This window comes from Odocoileus virginianus, chromosome 7 (assembly GCF_023699985.2).
Source record: "Odocoileus virginianus isolate 20LAN1187 ecotype Illinois chromosome 7, Ovbor_1.2, whole genome shotgun sequence".
In the NCBI taxonomy this organism is placed as follows: Eukaryota; Metazoa; Chordata; class Mammalia; order Artiodactyla; family Cervidae; genus Odocoileus; species Odocoileus virginianus.
The window spans coordinates 49891442-49911423 of record NC_069680.1 but is presented as its reverse complement, the minus strand read 5'-3'; the positions used below and the strand labels follow the sequence as shown (position 1 = coordinate 49911423).

Below are 19982 nucleotides of genomic sequence, written 5' to 3'. Positions count from 1 at the left end.
CTGCAAGCCTCATTTTACTCTCCAGGGTGGTATTTACCTTTCATAAGTGAACTTAGGAAATGAGTCCAAGAATACTGCCTATAATTCCAAGACACTGAATGTGTGCTCTGGAAAAATCAACTTGCAAATATATTGAGGGTTTTTATGACCCTGCTGGCTGTCTTTTTTTTTTTTTTTAACAGTAGAACAACTAATAAGCACATGGAATGTGGCCAGATTTCACTGAATATCAGATGGTAACATTAAAATTTTTATTCTGCTTTTATAACCAGTTGAATTTTGAGCTATCTGAATCCTACACCTGCCTTTCCTTAATACTGAGTCATAGCCATCCTATTTTTAAGGTAAGGGAAAAGCCGATGGCTGAAAATAAGTAAGATAATGGGTTAAAATAAGTGTAAAGATTTATACATAATATATAATGATTTATACTTATAAAGTGCTTTTACATTTTTGTCTTACTCTTCAAACAAGCCTCCAGGAATCTCAGACCGATTTTGATTGCTACCTTTTACAGATGAGGATGCTAAGGCTCAGAGAGGTCATATGACCTTTCTTCTGTAACACAGCTGTGCTTGGAAGAACTAGAACTTAACTCAAGATTGACACTTCACTTAGTGTCCAGTTCCACTAAGCTGTCTTTCTAAAATTACTTATGAATAATAATAATAGTCATATCCTATCAGAGATTACTACATGCCAGGTAAGATCATTACATACATTACCTTATATAGTCCCCAAAACAATGCTATAAGGTAAATACTATTATCCCTTTTTTAATAAATAAGGAAACTGAAATTTGGAAGAATTAAATGACCTACCCAAGGTCTATAGTAGCTAATGAGCAAAAGAATAAAACTTGAACTTATCCAGAGCCAAGCTCTTAACTGTTACTCATAGTAATAGTTAAACAGTGTTTGATTATTATCAGAAACCTAAAACATTTTGAATCAAATACATGTGTAAAGGCAACCTGTAGTAAATGTCTTCATATAGTACACAGTGAAAATACTCAGTGTTTGGTTTTGTTTTTTAAAATAAAACAAACCTTCATAGCCATAATCTCCAAATGTTTACTTTAAAAATACCATGAGAGAACTGATTAGTGAGGCTGTGGCATGAGAAGGCCCCCAGATATATGCCACAAAAGACTGTGGAACAGCTGCATTTTAAACCTTTTTCAGGGAAATGCTCAAGATCTCACAGCCACGTGGAAGCCAGGAGCAGCAACAGCACCCAGGCCTGCTAGGGAAATACTTTATGACCCGAGGTCAAAAAGTTGACTCTTTTCATTCATGTCTTCAAAAAGTATTTGACCTTCTACCTGGCTTAGAGTGAATAGGCTAGATACACAGAGGTGAATAAAACCTCCATGGTCTCTGCCCTTCTGCATCTCTCAGCCTGCAAAGGGGAAAGAGATGGGACACATGTCACCTAAGGGCTGAAAATACGAAGTCCAGGATCCAAGGAAGAATAACACAGGAACATATTTAGACTTGGGAGCTGGGGAAAGTCATGCCATTTATGTTAAGGCCTCATAGATGCCATCAGCAATGAAAATGGGAAGGAAAAGAGGAATTCAAGCAAAGGGTCCAACATCTGCAAGGGCCTTGAGGTAGGAGAAGGCCTAACACGTTTGAGGACATGGAAGAAGATCAGTGCCCCAGAGCCTGATGAGCTGGTGGTGGTGACTGAGGCAGGCCCATGATGAAGTGAGAAATGCTTCATCATAGGCCAGAATATAGGATTTGGATTTCATTCTTTAAAAAAAAAAAAAAATTGAAGCCTTTGAAAGATTTTAAGCAAGTCTGACCCAATTTTTTTTTTTTAAACACATCAGTTATGTAGAGAAGGATTGGAGGGAAAACAAGAATAAACTGAAGGGGGTGAGCTAGGATATTATTGCTATAGTCCAACTAAGCCACATGATGATAAGGCTAGGACCTGGGCCGTAGTTTTAGGAAAGTCGATGCTATCTGATGGCTTGGAGGTAGGATGGAGAAGAGTTGAGTCAAGAATGACACCCAGATTCCAAGTGTAAGCAAGTGGGTGGTGGAAAAAGGAACAGGATGGATTTTAAAACTATCAAGAACTCAGGCCATTTGTCAGTACATAAGTCTGGAGCTCTGAGGAAAGATTGTGACTTGGCATATAAAAATGAGTGTTATCACTCAAGAGGTGAGTCCTGAATATCAGAGAAAGGGAACACCAGAGAATAGATGTGATTCCCTAGGGAGAACGTGAAAGTGAGCAAAGAAGGGGCTCAGGATTGAGCCCCAAAGAACAACATTTTGAAGAGGAACAGCACTTTAGAAGGTTGCCTCTGACCTCTTCCTTCCTAGAGATCTCCAAGCTGTTCTATCTGTTCTAATCTAAAACTGCCTACATATTCAGCCTTGGCCCTCTAGCATATTTGTTTGGTTTTACCATAAAATATTTTAATCCTTGCAGTTTACTATCAGTGGATAAAAGAAACTTTCCTATAATGCAGATTGGCTGATAGGCTTTTATAAATAAGTGACCACACACATTTAGAGCGCCTTCACTCTTAGCATGTGACTCACACTGTGTTTGTGACCAAGAGAGTCCCACATTTAAGACATTATCCTAATACAACTCAGCCATAAAAAAGAATGAAATAATGTCATTTGCTGCAACATGGATGGACCTGGAGATCTCACACTAAGGTGAACAAAGACATACCACTTACATGTGAAATCTTTAAAAAAATAAAAAAATACAATGAACTTATTTCCAAGACAGAAAGACTCACAGACATGGAAAACATGCATATGATTATAAAAGGGAAAACAGGGGTGAGGGAAGGAGAAATCAGGAGATTGGAATTGATACACTACTATATATAAAATAATCAACCAGGGCCTACTGTATAACACAGGGAACTATACTCAATATTTTATAATAACATATAAGAGAATCTGAAGAATATATGTGTGTGTGTATACATATATATATATATAAAATGACTTTGCTGTACACCTGAAATTAACACAAGATTGTAAATCAACTTTCCTTCAGTAAAAAAATACATATATATAAATTGAAAAAAAGACATTATCCCAAGCATTGCTACTTATTTGAGGACATATAACTACAGGCTAGACCAAGAGGCACACATGACTGTAAGCAACACAAGTCAAAATACAGAGCTATAATAAAAGATATAAACAAGCTGCTAGGAGAATTCACTGGAAGATGTAATAAACTCCAATGGAGGAGAGCTTGCAAAGCTTCTTGGAAGTGCATATTTAAAGTGGCTTCTGAAGACAGAGTTGGATTTAAGACTGGGCAGTGTGATGATGCTTGCTGTTCTCACGACTGTGGCCTTTATCCTAGAGACGATAGGGTACCACTGGAAGTGTTGTGGTAGGAGAATAATACACTCAGATGGGAGTTAGGTAACCCTAGTGGTAGGAAAGGGAGTTAGTGGGAGGAGAGTTTGAACATGAGGAGCTCAATTATGAGACACAATGAGGGCCTGAACCCGGGCAGAGACAACAGAAAGTTGAGGGCAGATGTGAACAACATTTTAGAAGTGTAACAACCAGGTTAACTCTATAGAGGGAGTGAGATTGTGAATTTGTGTGTAATCACTAACAAAAATATAGACCCTAAGAGGAGAAAAATAAAATTAGAGATTGAAATAGGTCAATCTGTAGTGCTTCAGTATTTGTCAGTAATGAGGAAGAGAAATGTAGGCTAATGATCTTAATGTGGTATAGAAGTGGCCTGAGTGAACATAAACCACAGGCTTACTAGCTGTGTAAGCTTGACTAACCTATATAACTTCTGTGCCTTAATTTCTTGGCCCCTATTAGGATAAGAGTAACATATGTCATAGAGTTGTTGCTAGAATTAAATGAATTACTCTATGTAAATCACTTAAAATAGTGACTGGCAAGCCCATAGTAAGCACTCAGCTATTATTATTAATAGTAGTGTTAAGAGAAATGGAGGCAGGGATATAAATTAGGAGTTTGGGATTAACATATACACTACTATATATAAAATGCTGGCCACCCACTCCAGTATTCTTGCCTGAAAATCCCCATGGACAGAGGAATGTGGTGGGCTACAGTTCACGTGGTCATAAAGAGTTGGACACAACTGAGCAACTAAACAGTAACAATATATATAAAACAGGTAAACAACAAGGACCCACTCCATAGCACAGGGAACTATACTCAATATCTTGTTACTATACTGGAGAATGGAATGGCAAACCACTTCAGTATTCTTGCCTTGAGAAGCCCATGAACGTGTAAGAAAAGGCAAAAAGATATGACACTGAAAGATGAACACCCCAGGTCGGTAGGTGTCCTATATGCTACTAGCGAAGAGCAGAGAAATAGCTCCAGAAGGAATGAAGAAGCTGGGCCAGAGCAGAAACAATGCCCAGTTGTGGGTATGTCTGGTGGTGAAAATAGAGTCTGATGCTGTAAACAACAGTATTTGCATAGGCACCTGGAATGTTAGACCCATGAATCAAGGTTAACTGGAAATGGTCAGATAGGAGATGGCAAGAGTGAACATCAACATTTTAGGAATCAGTGAAATAAAATGGATGGAAATGGGTGAATTTAATTTAGATGACCATTATATCTACTACTGTGGGCAAGAATCCCTTAGAAGAAATGGAATAGCCCTCACAGTAACAATAGAGTCCAAAATACACTACCTGGGTGCAGTCTCAAAAACAACAGAACGATTTTTATTTGTTTCCAAGGAGAACCATTCAACATTACAGTAATCTAAATCTATGCTCCAACCACTAATACTGAAGAAGATGAATTGAATGGTTCTATGGAGACCTACAAGATCTTCTAGAACTAACACCAAAACAAAAAGGTGTCCTTTATATCATAGAGGAGTGGAATGCAGAAGTAGGAAATCAAGAGATACCTGGAGTAACAGGCAAATTTGGAGTACGAAATGAAGCAGGGCAAAGGCTAATAGACTTTTGTCAAGAGAACACACTGGTCATAACAAACACCCTCTTGCAACAGCACAAGAAACAACTTTACACATGGACATCACCAGATGGTCAGTACCAAAATTAGATTGATTATGTTCTTTGCAGTCGAAGATGGAGAAGCTCTATACAGTCAGCAAAAACAAGACTGGGAGTTGACTGAGGTTCAGATCACCAACGCCTTATTGCAAAATTCAGATTTAAATTGAAGAAAGTAGGGAAAACCACCAGGCCATTCTGGTATGACCTAAATCAAATCCCTTAGGATTATACAATGGAAGTGACAAATAGATTCAAGAGATTGGATCCAATAGAGTACCTGAAGTACGATGAGGTTCATCATATTGTGCAGGAAGCAGTGACTGAAACCATCCCTAAGAAAAAGAAATGCGACAAGGAAAAATGGTTGCCAAGAAAAGAAACAAAAGACAAAGGCGAAAAGGAAAGATATACCCATCTGAATGCAGAGTTCCAAATTGCAAGGAGAGATAAGAAAGCCTTCTTCAGTGAATAATGCAAAGAAATAGAGGAAAACAATACAATGGAAAAGACTTAGAGATCTCTTCAAGAAAATTAGAGATACCAAGGAAATATTTCATGCAAAGATGGGCACAATAAAGGACAGAGATAGTATGGACCTAAAAGAAGCAGAAGATATTAAGAAGAGGTGGCAAGAATGCACAGAAGAACTGTACAAAAAAGATCTTAATGACCCAGATAATCACGATGGTGTGCTCACTCACCTAGAGCCAAACATCCTGGAGTGTGAAGTCAAGTGAGCCTTAGGAAGCATTACTACGAACAAAAGCTAATGAAGGTGATGGAATTCCAGCTGAGTTATTTCAGATCCTAAAGGTTGATGCTGTGAAAGTGCTGCACTCAATATGTCAACAAATTTGGAAAACTCAGCAGTGGGTGGCCACAGGACTCAAAAGCTCAGTTTTCATTCCAATCCCAAAGAAGGGCAATGCCAAAGAATGTTCAAACTTCCACACAATTGCACTCATCTCACACGCTAGCAAGGTAATGCTCAAGATCCTACAAAGTAGGCTGCAGTAGCATGTGAACCAGGAACTTCCAGATGTACAAGCTAGATTTAAAATGGGTAGAGGAACCAAAGATTAAATTGCCAACATTCACTTGATCATAAAGAAAGCAAGGGAGTTCCACAAAAACATCTACCTTTTCTTCGTTGACTGTGTGAGAGTCTTTGATTGTGTGAATCACAACAAACTGTGGAAAATTCTAAAGAGATGGGCATGCAAGACCACCTCAGCTGCCTCCTAAGAAACCTGTATGCGGGTCAAGAGGCAACAGTTAGAATATTACATGGCACAACAGACCGGTTCAAGATTGGGAAAGATGTACGTCAAGGCTGTATATTGTCACCCTGCTTATTTAACTTATATGCAGAGTACATCATGTGAAGTGCCGGGCTGGAGGAAGCACAAGCTGGAATCAAGACTGTTGGGAGAAATATCAATAACCACAGATACACAGATGACACCACCCTTATGGCAGAAAGTGAAGAAAAGCTAAAGAGCTTCTTGATGAAAGTGAAAGAGGAGAGTGAAAAAGTTGGCTTAAAAGTCAACATTCAAAAAACTAAGATCACAGCATTCAGTCCCATCACTTCATGGCAAATAGATGGGGAAACAATGGAAACAGTGACAGACTTTATTTTCTTTGGCTCAAAAATAAGTGCAGACAGTGACTGTAGCCATGAAATTAAAAGATACTTGTTTCTTGGAAGAAAGGCTATGACCAACCTAGATAGCATATTTAAAAACAGAGACATCACTTTGATAACAAAGGTCCAGATAGTCAAAGCTATGGTTTTTCCAGTAGTCATGTACAGATGTGACAGCTGGGCCATAAAAAAAGCTGGGTTCTGAAGATCAATGCTTTCGAACTGTGGTGCTGGAGAAGACTCTTGAGAGTCCCTTGGACTGCAAGGAGATCCAACCAGTCAATCCTGAAGGAAATCAGCTCTGAATGTTCATTGGAAGGACTGATGCTGAAGCTCCAATATTTTGGCCACTTGATGCAAAGAACTGACTCGTTGGAAAAGACCCTGATGCTGGGAAAGATTGAGGGCAGGAGGAGAAGGTGGCAACAGAGGATGAGTTGGTTGGATGGCATCACTGACTCAACTGACGTGAGTTTGAGCAAACTCTGGGAGATAGTGAAGGACCGGGAAACCTGGCATACTGCAGTCCATGGGGTCACAAAGATTTGGACACAACTGAGCAACTAAACAGCAACAACAACCTGTATATGTATATGTGTGTGTGTGTGTGTGTGTGTGTATGTATGTTTGTGTACATATATAAAAATATATATAAAACACTTTGCTCAAAAAAAAAACCACTTTGCTCTACATTTGAAACTAACACAACACTGTAAATCAGTTCTTATACACTATACATCAATTCTTAAAAAATGATGTAAATTTTTTAAAAAAGAAAAGAGGTGAGAAGAGAGCCAAGAACAGCACCTGGAAGATCCTGGGTTTAGGAGGCCAGTGGGCGGAGCAGCAGCATCCAGGTGTGATAGAATACAGCGATGGGAGAGGTCGGATTTCAGCATCACTGAAATCCTCTGCGTGTCACACTGGTTTATACTTCAGAACACTTTGTTATTTTGTATCACTTGTTTCTCATAGTATCCCTGGGAAACCAGTAGAATAGGTATTCTCATTCCTCTTTAATACAGAGAGCAGAATCAATGAGGTTGTAGTTAATGGCAGGAACGGATTTTAACTCCGACTTCCTGATTCTGCTTCCAGGAAATCAGAACTCTGGTATGAATTACTTCACCCTAAATTCAGGACCCTGACCTCCCGAATATTTTCCAGAATTCATCTGGAGTAGATAATGCTTTTATATAGCATTTCTTTCCACTTTTCTTACCCTTAAAAAAAAATCCCTTATTAACTAAAAGCAGGGCTCAATAGCCAGGCAGCTTGACTTCCAGTTCCGGCTCTCCCGCATGCTGAATACACCGCCAGTGTAACAGCCCTGTGGCGCTGTTTCCTTATTTGTAAAATGGAAGAAATAGTATCTCATTGTTATTAGGATTAAACAAGCTAATCCGCCTTAGAACAGTGCCTGGCACATCAAAAACATGTAATAATGATGACAATATTTAGTTGCCCTACTAAGTTAACTATAAAACTTGAGCACTGTATTTTTCTTCCACTGCCAACATGTACATCAATACTTTCCCAATAATTTCTTTGTTTAAAAACTGGCCCTTTTACCTCGGATATTTTTTAATCAGAAGTCACTAGAAGAGAACAAGCAAAAATTAAGTCCTGCTTATTGGTATTAGTTGAGGAACAAATTTACATAAACTGGGAATTATTTTTTAATTACACAATTAGCATTACATAAAGTAATTAGAATTAATGCTTAGGAAAAAATGTTCTTAGCCTCATAACTTCCTTAACAAGAGAGAAAAAGAGAACGGAATGGAAGAGAGAAGTGGGTTAGGAAGAGAAGAACTAGAATAACAAATTCTCTGTTCTCAGTGGGCTATAGCTAAGGCATATCAGAAAAGGCTTTCTTTAAGGCATAACAGAGCTCAGTCTTTAAATGAGTAAGAGTTAGCCTGCAAAGGTGGATCTCACTAGGGAGAAGATAGCCCAAAATTTCAAGAAGATGGCATTTGAAACACACTTAGAGGGTAAAGAGGAGTTAGAGATAAATGAAGATAGAGCAAAGAAAAGGAAATTGGAAACCAATTGGGATGATGACTGGCATGTAGTCTAGATTCGCTAGATCTTCCAAGTGTGATCTGTGGACCAGCACCCGGGAATCTTACTAGAAATGCGGAAACTCCTGGCTCACCCTGACCTACTCAATCAGAATCCACTTTTGAAGATCCCTGGGTGATATATATGCACTTTAAGCCTTGGGAAGCACTGCTTCAGAACATATTACTGGCTCTTAATCTGGGTGGAACACTGGAATCATCTACAGGGTTTTTTTTTTTTTTTTTAAGTTTTTATGCTGTGCACCACCCAGCTGATACAGGATATGGCCTGGATACTGGGATTTTTTAAAATCTCCCCAGATAACTCTAATGTGTATCCAAGTTTGAGAACCAGTGGAGACTGCTAAACAGTGATTTTCAGTGGAGAGTATGAGCATTAGGCATGAAAAGGTTTATTGGGCTGAACTGCAAAGAGCTAAAAGTGTAAGGGGTGTGTGTGTGTGTGTGTGTGTGAGAAATGTTGCTGTTTGTTTTTAGCTAGGTACTAGCGGTTAAGTACCACTATGCAGAGAGCTAAAGGTGTAAAGGGTGTGTGTGTGTGTGTGTGTGATGTTGCTGTTTGTTTTTAGCTAGGCACTAGCGGTTAAGTACCACTATACAGAGAGCTGAAGGTGTAAAGGGTGTGTGTGTGTGTGTGTGTGTGTGTGTGATGCTGTTTGTTTTTAACTAGGCACTAGCAGTTAAGTACCACTATACAGAGAGCTGAAGGTGTAAGGGGTGTGTGTGTGGGTGTGTGTGCATGTGTGATGTTGCTGTTAGTTTCTTTTTAGCTACACACTAGGGGTAAAGTACCACTATTACACGAACCTATAAAGGAAAGGTTGGTTTTAACCTAAATATATATTCCTGACTTGAAAATGTGACGAAGAAAGTACAACATTCATCTGTGAAATACAAACTGCCTTGAAAATCCTATGAATAGTTCTTTTTTGATATTTTAAATTTCTTAAAACAAACGTCTACTGAAATAACTAAATAAAATGATGGTTTTCTGAGTTGTTTTCTACTGCATTTGGGTTTGAAAAGCATGAAAACCCAAAGACAGATTTCTAAATGCAGATGCTTCAAACTCAGATTTAAACCCAGACGCAGAAGATGACTCAAATTCTATTTCTGAAATGTCATCTTGAGGAAGCCTGCTCTTGCACCTTTCCATCAGATGGCGATCTCATCACAGTTTATACAGACTGTCACGCTTGTATAGCAACCCAGAGCCACTCAGCCAAGCTGTTCATGCTTCTTGTGTAACGCTGTCCTTGGCATACGCTTTTGTCCAACGAATAACATTCTTGCACCCCATGTGGCTGGGGCCTATACATCCTGACTGTGTGACCAAGAACAAGATAGATATAAAAGGGGAAATAACACTCGACTTTTTAAACGATCATTCACGTTATACCCGAATATAAATAGGTGTAAGTAATAGATTTTTTTTAAATTATATAAATGTATCCACTATTTCTAGCAAGATAATGTTTGCTTGCATTGAGGTGATAAGAGAAAGACCTTGCTTCTTACTGCAAGATTAAGTGGGAAGTTGGATTGGTTTTTGGAAGATGAGGCCAAACAGAGCTGAACTGGTTTGTAGTGATGATTGCATATCTATATACATTTATTATTAACCTATATTTACAATAGATAAATTATGGTATATAAATTCTGTATCAGTTAAGCTGTAAAAAGTTGAGGGGGGTGGTGTTCAATTAAGAGAAAATTGCTGAGAAGTTTCCCTAAGAAAACAAAGTGAGATCACTGGAGTAACATTATCATAGAACCATCTAAGAAGCCTGGTGCCTGGAAGATTAGGAATAGACAGTAAAGGCAGCGGTGAGAAAATCTTGATCTTCTTGCTCTAATGTGCACACTCTCTGGAACATGGTCTGCTCAGATGATTCACTTTCCTTCCCTGGAACTGCTGCGGAGTCATGGGTGTGGGGCAGGTATTCAAATCACCCCAGAAGGAATTGATACTTTGATGTTCTTGGCTCCAAGCATTAGTGACCTGGGGCATGGAGGTCAATAGGCTTTTAATACAAAAAAGGAAGGCAGAACCATAGTGGGGCAGACAGAGGAAGTACCGCACTGACATGTTTACAGAACCCCAGGATATTCCATCTAAAGGCAAAGAGACTTGACTGGGGTACATAAACAACCTCAAGGTCACTGTGAACAATCTTAAACCCCAACAGAAGCAGAATTCTAAAGGTTCTCCTGAACCAGCAGAAACAGTCTGTGGCATGTATGTGAATGAATAGGGTTGTCCCCAAAATTAATCTTGCCTGACTCGCCTTTTCTCTAGGGGCTAAGTCTTGTTCTCAGACAGGCACTCAGGTCTGTCACCTTTTCACACTAAGCAGGAGGAATGGACGTATGCGGGAAGAACTTTGTGTTGTGGAGGAGGCATTCCTACCAAGAACAACTCCGCATAGGAGTATGAAAACCTCTGGCAAAGGAGGTTAATTTATTTTGATGTATTGAGACTGGTTATAAAACATTGATACTTTATGCAGGTATAATCAGATAGGACAAGATGTTCTCAGTGGAGCCTCCATAAAAAATCTCAAATAAAATTAATCTATCCTGTCATGACTGATGTGAGGCAGGAGAAAAAAAATATTCTTTGCAATGGCATAAAATAGTCATGAATTTGAATTTGCATATAAAAGCAGTTTCATAGTAACCTGAGTAATGAGACTGTTCTCCCTTTATGAAAGGTAGCATTTTGTGGGGTGAGAGAAACTTAGTATAAAACATATAGGCATGACTCAGGTGCTCCATCCTGACTGTATCCCTGGTCCTGTATGCCCTTAAAACCCATACATTTTGATGGAAACCTCAGAGCACCACTGTCAGCCTCTTTAATAAGTCACAGATAAGACTGAGGTCCAGAGGTCTCCAAGTGGCTTTCCCTAGTACCTGAGTGAGTGACCTGAGCAACAGAGACAGAACCAGAAGAGGGTCTTTCTAACTCAATCCCCGAAACCCGTAACACAGAAAGCAATGTTCTGTGGAGGATCCAGGGTCACCCAGAGAAGGTCACTACCTTCTAAGAGCTTTCCAGCACACCTCAGGGCTTTGTCCTCTGACACATCTAGCGAATCACCTCAGTCAAAAGCATGTTAAACCACCCCATTAGGAAGTTGAGGTCCCCCATTCTCTGAGGCTTTTCTGTTGAATAGCAAGGGAGACTACAGCAACTTCTTTAAAAAAAGGGTGGGGCGCCGGTAAGAAAGCTAAACTCAACACCTATTGTTTCTCTTTCCACAGGATCATGTGTTTTTACTGCCAGTATTGAGAAATTCATGGAAGTTGTCAGCAGGAAGTAAAAATTTACAGAGAAGGGTGTATGTGTTTGCCGCTTCCACACATTAATGGCATGATTTTTTTTTTAATGCAAAAAGAAAAAGAAAAAAACCCACCCACATTTTAATTTAGCATGAGCCAATTTACAGAGCATGGAAATTCACTTTCACTCCCAGGATTGGCACGTATGCAATTAGCAATGCAGTGTATATACAAGAAGCCATGCTGTTTAACAGTTTATCTCAAGTAATTTGGTGTCATTTAAAAAAGGAAGAAATTTCTGCCACCAGAAGGGACAGAAGGAAGAGGAGATGGAATGATCAAATCATGGAGAAACACTAAAATTACTAAATCCACAACAGCTCGCCTTATTTTTCTTGGACCCAAACTGTCAGGGTATAAACACTATTTGTTTCTTTTTTAAAACATCTATAGTTTTGCTGTAAATAATAACACTGTATAAATTCTAACAGAAAAATAGAATAAATGTTGATAAGGCACTGCCTCTTAGAACACAAACAGAATATTGCAAATGCATTTAACATAATAGGGGTCTCAAATGACTTCACCCTAGAAGAGGGAGGAGGGGTAATGGGTGGGGGGACCTTCACTGATTCTTGTATATTAGCAATTATAATGTTTGTATATGCAAAACTGCTAGCTTGATTTAAAAAAAAAACAAAAACAAATCTTTAAAATCTGCTGCAAATTTAAATAATTCCCCAAATGAGGAATTCTGTAGTTCTGTGAAAAAAATTTTTCTTCAGAATACTAATATTTTGATGCATGTGTATCACCTTATTTTGATTAAATCTTTTCCAATTTTGCAAACACTACAGTATACTGCAACACAGAAGATTTTATCTGTAAACACAAAGCCCTTCATCTAATATTTGTTGCTATTGCCAATTTTTCAATGAAATGATCTAAAAATGAAAAAAAAAATCTATACAGTAGTTGCTTTAGGGGGAGGGGGGTGCTGTTAGTGCTTAAAAGGGTAATGCTTGCCGCTTTAGAGGTGGATGGTGCTCAAAAGAGGCCCCCGTCAGGGGGGCTTTAAATGGACTGAAGAGAAATTCTTAGCTGGTAGAATGGCAGCACGCTGTAAAATTACTCCTTTATCGTGTACTGGCTATAAGATGTAGACACCTTTCAGTAAGCCAATCATTTGTAACCATTCTCGCCATGTCATATTAGGTTAATAAGGCTGCTGTGTTTTAAAGGGCATTTTTATTTGGGTTTTGGTGAAATTCTTTAATTTGTTGATTATATTCATATAAAATCAGCATTCATTGACACATAGCTCTAATGACATATGTATGAAAAACCATACACTGGATGACCTAGTCGATTATTTAAGCAAAAATAAATTGTGTTAAACTCTTCACCTGTCTCTGCTCTACAGTGTCCTTGTGTTCTCTGGCAAAACGTAACTATCTTAACTCCTTGCCACGTGGCCACCAGCATTCATTGTGCTTCTGCCTCTGTCACTAAAGAGACAGCCCCAGTGTTCAGCCATGCCCTGCCAACTCCCAACTTAACACAAATTCTGTGCATTTCGTGGAGAAGCCAAAAATTACAGACTGACTGACAAGTGATCTTTGCCCACATCTGGTTTGAGCTGCCCCCCAAACGTGGAGAATTAACAGCTGTTAACAGCTGACACGTCCAGAAGCTGTAAAAGAGCACCTCCAGAACCATCCAGACACCATAGGCTTATAGCCCATAAAGCAGTTGTTGACATTCACTGTCGGTGCTTGAAAGCTGGGAGATTTCACGCAAATTTCTAACTTCTCTGGAAAAGCATGATTTGCAACCACAGGCCTCATTGCCAGAAGGCAACAAGCTGCTGCCCCTGCCCTCTCCAGCCAGGCCGGTGGTCTCTGGGTACCACAGTCCCAGCCCCACCTCGTAGGCCATGAGCCCTGACTGGCCTGGTAGGAGCTGGAGTCTGTGATCAGATGCTACATGACAAGCTCAACAAGGGCAGAGACCGTGGCTGCTTTAGTTCTTATTCTAGTCCAGAGCCTGGCACACGGTGATGTGGTAGTAGCAACTGTGATCATCATTGCTAAAATTGGAGCACTCACGATATGCCAGATAAGTATGTTGCCTTCATTAACTCAGTGCTCATAGCTACTTTATGAGTAGATACTACCTTTGTATCTACTCATTATTTATATTCAGTGGGTGCTTAGAGCCATTCAGCAATGTCACAGGCTGCCTGTCATTTAGGATTATTGCCAAATGGGATGTTGTTCCCAATTGGGTTTCAATATAAACGCGGAACACATGTGTAGGGAACCACTGTGCATAAGTATTGAGGCCAGACTGCGTTTGCATAGTATCCCAAATAAAAAGGTATTTATTTGGCACACTTACTCCTGCACCAGAATCATCTACCACGAGCAAACCAAGACCCCCGAAAGATTTTTTTAAACTTGCCCCCAAAGCCTGTTTTTGTAGAACTAAAGTATCCTAGCTTCCCATTTAAGTGTTATGAATTTCTGACTCACAGTCCTTGACAGATATTTATCCTAAACTAGAAATCCAATGAAGTGTACTTATCTGCGTATTAAATGGCTGTTACTTTATGTTTGTATACCTGAAAACCTGACTTTAGGGACACGTGATGGGCTAAACTTCAGGTCAAGCAAAAGTTCATAAATTTACTCGAGAAGTATCCAAAGTAGGATAATCAAGATTTTACTTGCATATATATGTGTATATGTATATATTTATATATGTATGCATGGATTGAATGCGGGCATACGTCATATACAGTCTTCAGCCTGCTGGCTTATAGAAATGTATTTTAGCCTTTCCTTGATTTATATTGCTGTAAAAAAAAAATGAACTGTGACTGATAGATTCCTGGTATTTGCTGTGTTTTTCAATTTTATATTCCTACCAAATCCCTGAGTTTCTTAAATTTAAATGTATTATCATTATTGTATTGCCAAGTTATGGCACTATACTGTGCAGGGTTATTTCACCATTTCTAAGAGGAATCTACTGAACACATAAGGAGCCAGCCTTCTATTAATAAATTCTGCCTTGGCATCCTCATGTTCCACCATATTCATTTTGGTATCATCCTAGGGTCCCATCAAGACATGTTTTTTTTCCAGGGCAAATAAACAAACAAACAAACAAAAGTTGTTTGCTTGCCTTTATTATTATTATAAGCATCAGGTCTTGTTCAGCTCTACAACAGGGATATGTGAGCAGCCCAGAAATAAAACTCACAGGAATGATAACTCCTCCGAGCCTCTGAAGAAGCCAGTGATCTAAATGCTAACTTCCTATCTGGATGACTCTGGGTATTCTTGATTTGTTAAAGAGGCCCTGGCACATTAAAAGGTATGTGGTTTCCAAGTCACATGGCATTGCTTCTCTTTCATGAATTAATGATCCAACAATCCAGAAGTAAATATTTCCAGCACTGGGATTTGAGTTCTTTCAATCATGGAGACAGAATGTTTTCTGGCTAACCATGCATGAATACAAAATAAATAAATTAAAAAAAAAAAACCAGTGGACTCTGATGAGCATTCTTAGTAACAGGCCCAATAGCTTTCACTTTTTAAACAGAATTAAATGCAGATGGTTCAACACAGAGCAAAAAAATTCATCACTATAGCTGCCACACTCGATGACTGATAGTTATGAATAGTAAGGACAACTAGATGATCCTGCGTGAGGAAATTTTATTCTTTATTCCTTGGTGCTTCCTGAGTTAAGGAATAAACATCCTGAAAGCTGCATTTGCAAAGAACATCCTGAGACTCCTTGCCAATTCCCAAGGAGTTCCAAAGCACAGTAGAGATGAATATCCTCAGATGGTTCTAAAGAAGTGAGAGGAGCCACAGGAGGTACCCCAGAAGCAAGAACTATTAGACTTTTTCCCAGGACCACTGTGGAACATCTTGCTGACATCCCAGAAAAACAAGCGATCTCCTTACCTAATTTCCCCTGCCATCCTCAACTGTCACCTTTCTCCCAACATCTAACTCAGGTAAGGGTGTAGTTCTCACAGCTGGGAGAGGATGATGATTTGCCAGCTTGTCAAAAGTTCCAGGCACACCACGAGGTCCTCACACCACACTGCACACAGTCTGAGGGGAGGGACTTCGTTTTGTTCTCTGCTGTATCCACAGAATCTAGAATTCTGCCTGACACCTCATAGAGAGGTGCTCAATAAACATGCCTTGAGTATATGAATGAGCCAATCAACAAATGTCACAAGGCAAAGAATAGTAAATGGGAAATGTTACCCTGGGAACCATCTTGCACACCACTTTCTGTACAAGCACAAGCAACTTGTGAATCAAAGGAAAGAACTGTTGTTTGATCCTAATATGGGCTGTGTCACCATCCTGCAATAGCCCTGTCCGGTTGCATAATCCCCATGTTAGTCACAAACTCTTAAATAACTGGGTTTTACCTCATTAGCAAACAGCACATCAGTCACACTGCTGAATCACGCGTCTTTCCCACGGCCCTGGGCTATAGTCCCCATGTTCGTCACTGACAGGCCACTGGAATCCACTCGAGAGAGTGGAGAACCCATCATGAACCATCATCTCTGAAAAAAGTCAGCCGAGTCTCCTCGCTTTAAAACAAAAATGTTTAAAAGTCTGACCGCTTCAAGAGTTCCACCTCAGCGTTGTTGAGTGTTAGGCTCGTAAAGGACCGAAGGTCCAGAAATGACACCCAAGAAATTTTTGGACAAAATCCAGCCTACAGCAGTGTTTTGTTTGGACCACAGAAAGCTTGGGGAAAAAAAGCCAAGATCTTTTAAAAATCAGGAGCTTGTAGATGAAAAGTGAAGTTCGTCCTCTTTTTAAAATCTAAAGAGGTGGCAGTGCTGTTTCTGAACTGCCTGAGGTCAGCAACCAGGTAGAGCAGAAACACACCTGCCTTCAGACAAGCTTGTGTTTTACTGTTCACCACGGTCCTTCCTTTCCCTGTGGCTTCTCAGACTCAATCTACTTTATTCAAGAAGGTGAACTGATGAGATCCTGTTTAAATTCTTCTTTCTTTACACCAAGCCAAACATCTACCTCATTTTCATCCTGCCTCTCTTGGAGTCAAGAAGAAAATGGAATCAAGGAATGAGTGACCGGGAAGAGGAAAATGAATCATGTGGCTCTCCAGATCCATCTATCCATCTCATTCAACAACATGTATTCACTACCTGCCACTTTTCAAGTGCTCTCCTAGGGACAGGATACATCAATTTCCTGCCCACTGCCTTCAAAACAAGGAGGACATAAATGGCTTCTCGGTGAAATCTAAATCCAGGGCTCTTAAGGACAGGAAACCCTGGAATGACTTGTGGAAACAAAGCTGCTCCAGCCCATCATTAGCACTGTGTCCTGGAGAACAGGGCAAGCCATGAAGGAAGGAGAGGAACAACCCGAGCTTCTGAGGGTAGCGCCCCTGCTTCCAAAGGGCACCTGGTCTTCACAGTGAAACTGAAGCCACCCTCCCCTGCTTCCAAAGGGCACCTGGTCTTCACAGTGAAACTGAAGCCTAACAGAAGTGCCAATTTCATTAGAAAACTTTAAAACATTTCAAAGGTATTTAAACACCTCCACAAGATAATACAAGCTGTCTTGCTTCCAAAGATTCTAGATTTAGGTGAAGACAGTTGAAACTTGCAACACATGCTCAGTGTTCTTCACCTTCCTTGTGTTAAGTCCCTCCTAATTCTGACCTCCTCACAAAGCCTGCCCTGCTGATGCCAGCTCACCCTGGCAGCTCGGGTGAACTAAATGAGCACCCCATGAGCACCCAGCATTCAAGTCTACATCCTTGAACACCCTGCACTTCAAGAACAACGACTGTGTTTTCCACAGTCCCAGGAGCAGAGCAGGGTGCCCAGAGGGTGTAAAGGCCTCATCGCTTATTGCTCTTTAGAGTTGTCTCACCAGACTCCAGTGATGCTGTGATAGGCACTGATGGCTCAGTCTGGGCACACACACCCCACCCACTGGACTCAGCGCCTAGGTACAGTGCCGAGCAGAGCTGGAGCTGCCTCACAGCCTGGAATACTAGCACAGTGACCACAGTGGGTGGGCCTTGCAAGGTGGGGCTGAAAGCAAGTAAATAAAGAGCATCTAAGGAAAAACCTGAGAAACCCTGACCTATTCAAGGCCATGTGGGTAGGCAGTGTACTTGTCTTCATCCTCCCTCTCCTCCTACTTCAAGGCCAGTGACGCTCCACAGAGACACTTCTCCCTGGCTTGGTGCTAGCGTGAAGATGATATGGGGCAGAACCTTGGTCGACCCACAATGGGCAAGCAATGTGAGTCAGAAATATACCTTTTTAGTCAGTCTCTGAGGTGCTTCAGCCATTTGTTACTATAACATTATCCACAATTAACATACAAGTCACATAGAAGATGAAGGGGTGGTGGGCACTGGGTAAGCCCATTCCCCCTTCTAAGAGTCTTTCTTGTGGGAGTACAAGCTCAGCTCTGCAAGATATTCAAGTTTTATTTTTTTAATGTTGGCAGTTAATTCTATTTTTTTACCCAATACTATTATATAGATTGGGCTTCCGAGGTGGCTCAGTGGTAAAGAATCCGCCTGCCAAACAGAAGACATGGGTTCAATCCCTGGGCCAGGAAGATCCCCTGGAAAAGGAAATGGCAGCCCACTCCAGAATTCTTGCCTGGAGAATCCCATGTACAGAGGAGCATGGCAGGCTGCAGTCCATGGGGTTGCAAAACAGCTGGACACAACTGAGCAACTAAACAACCAAAACAGTTACGTAGACCAAACAAAACATGCCTGTGGCCCACCAGTCTTCAATCTCAGCCACTGGCTCTTGGCATTTTCAGAATGAACACATACCTGGATCATGCTCTATGCATCTACTGAGATGTGATTCTATACAATGTGAAGCTGGTGTTCATAAACAAATACCTGAATTCCTGAGTCAACTAATGGATGACTTTTCCAGCCCCACCTCAATAGAGCTGGGTTGTTCTTTAAGGAATATTTCAAATGCTGAAATTCTCATTAACGATCTGAAAAAGTCTCTTGACTTTTTTTTACCTACATTTTACTGGATTTTAGCAAAGAATTATTCTCTGCTTGTCCACCTGGGCCAGATGTGGCTCTGTCCACCTCTATAACCACACCTTCCCATCCTGCCCTACTCTCTCACTACACTCCAGACCAGTGACAAAGCTTAGTCCATGGAGTTGTCTTAGTCTGAGGATTTTTTTGTTGCCTGTTGCAATGCGATACCAAAAAAAAACCCCAAAAAAACCAGATTTTAAATTAACTATGTTACTAACCATGTTCTTTACTGTAGTTGACTTTTTTTTTTTTTTTTAATATAGTAAGTCTTTTCTTGAGAAGGAAATGGTGCACAGACTTACAATCTGGTGCAAGTTCCTTATCTTGTGGCAGACTGGTGCTCTGCATAGCACAGTTCTAGCCATACTGGCTTCCTCTCTGTTCCTCAAACAATGCCAAGTTCCTCCTCATCTCATTCCCATTTGTACTTACCCTCTGCCAGAGGAGCTTTCTTCTCAGTCTCCAAATGCCCCCTCCTCAGGCCTTCTCTGCACACCCTCTCCAAAGCAGCCTGACACCCACCCACCAGTATTCTCTGTCACATCACTTTATTTATTCCCTTCACAGCATTTATCACTAGAATCATCCATTTTGTTTATTTGTACACTCATTTACTGTTCTCCTTATTCACTGCTATGTCCAAAGCCTCTAGCACAAGCCTGGTACTATAGTAGGCACTCTACGTTTGTTGAATAAATGAATGAGGCATGGAAAGAAGCGCAGCCCAGTGTGGCTTAGGCCACATATTGGTGAATGCCATGAACGCCAAGGAAAAACAGCAGCATCTTCAGAGACTCACTGTCAAACATCAAAA

At 40.3% G+C, this 19982-nt stretch overlaps 1 protein-coding gene across 3 annotated transcripts in view; it reads left to right on the top strand.

Annotated features, from left to right (window-relative positions):
• Positions 1-13458, top strand: part of ANK3 (ankyrin 3) — a 366464-nt gene extending 353006 nt beyond the window's left edge. For all 3 annotated transcript variants that reach the window (XM_070470691.1, XM_070470692.1, XM_070470693.1), the window contains one exon: positions 12038-13458. The gene's annotated coding sequence lies outside the window, so the exon portion shown is untranslated. The remainder of the gene's footprint in view (positions 1-12037) is intronic.
• Positions 13459-19982: the final 6524 nt, after the last annotated feature.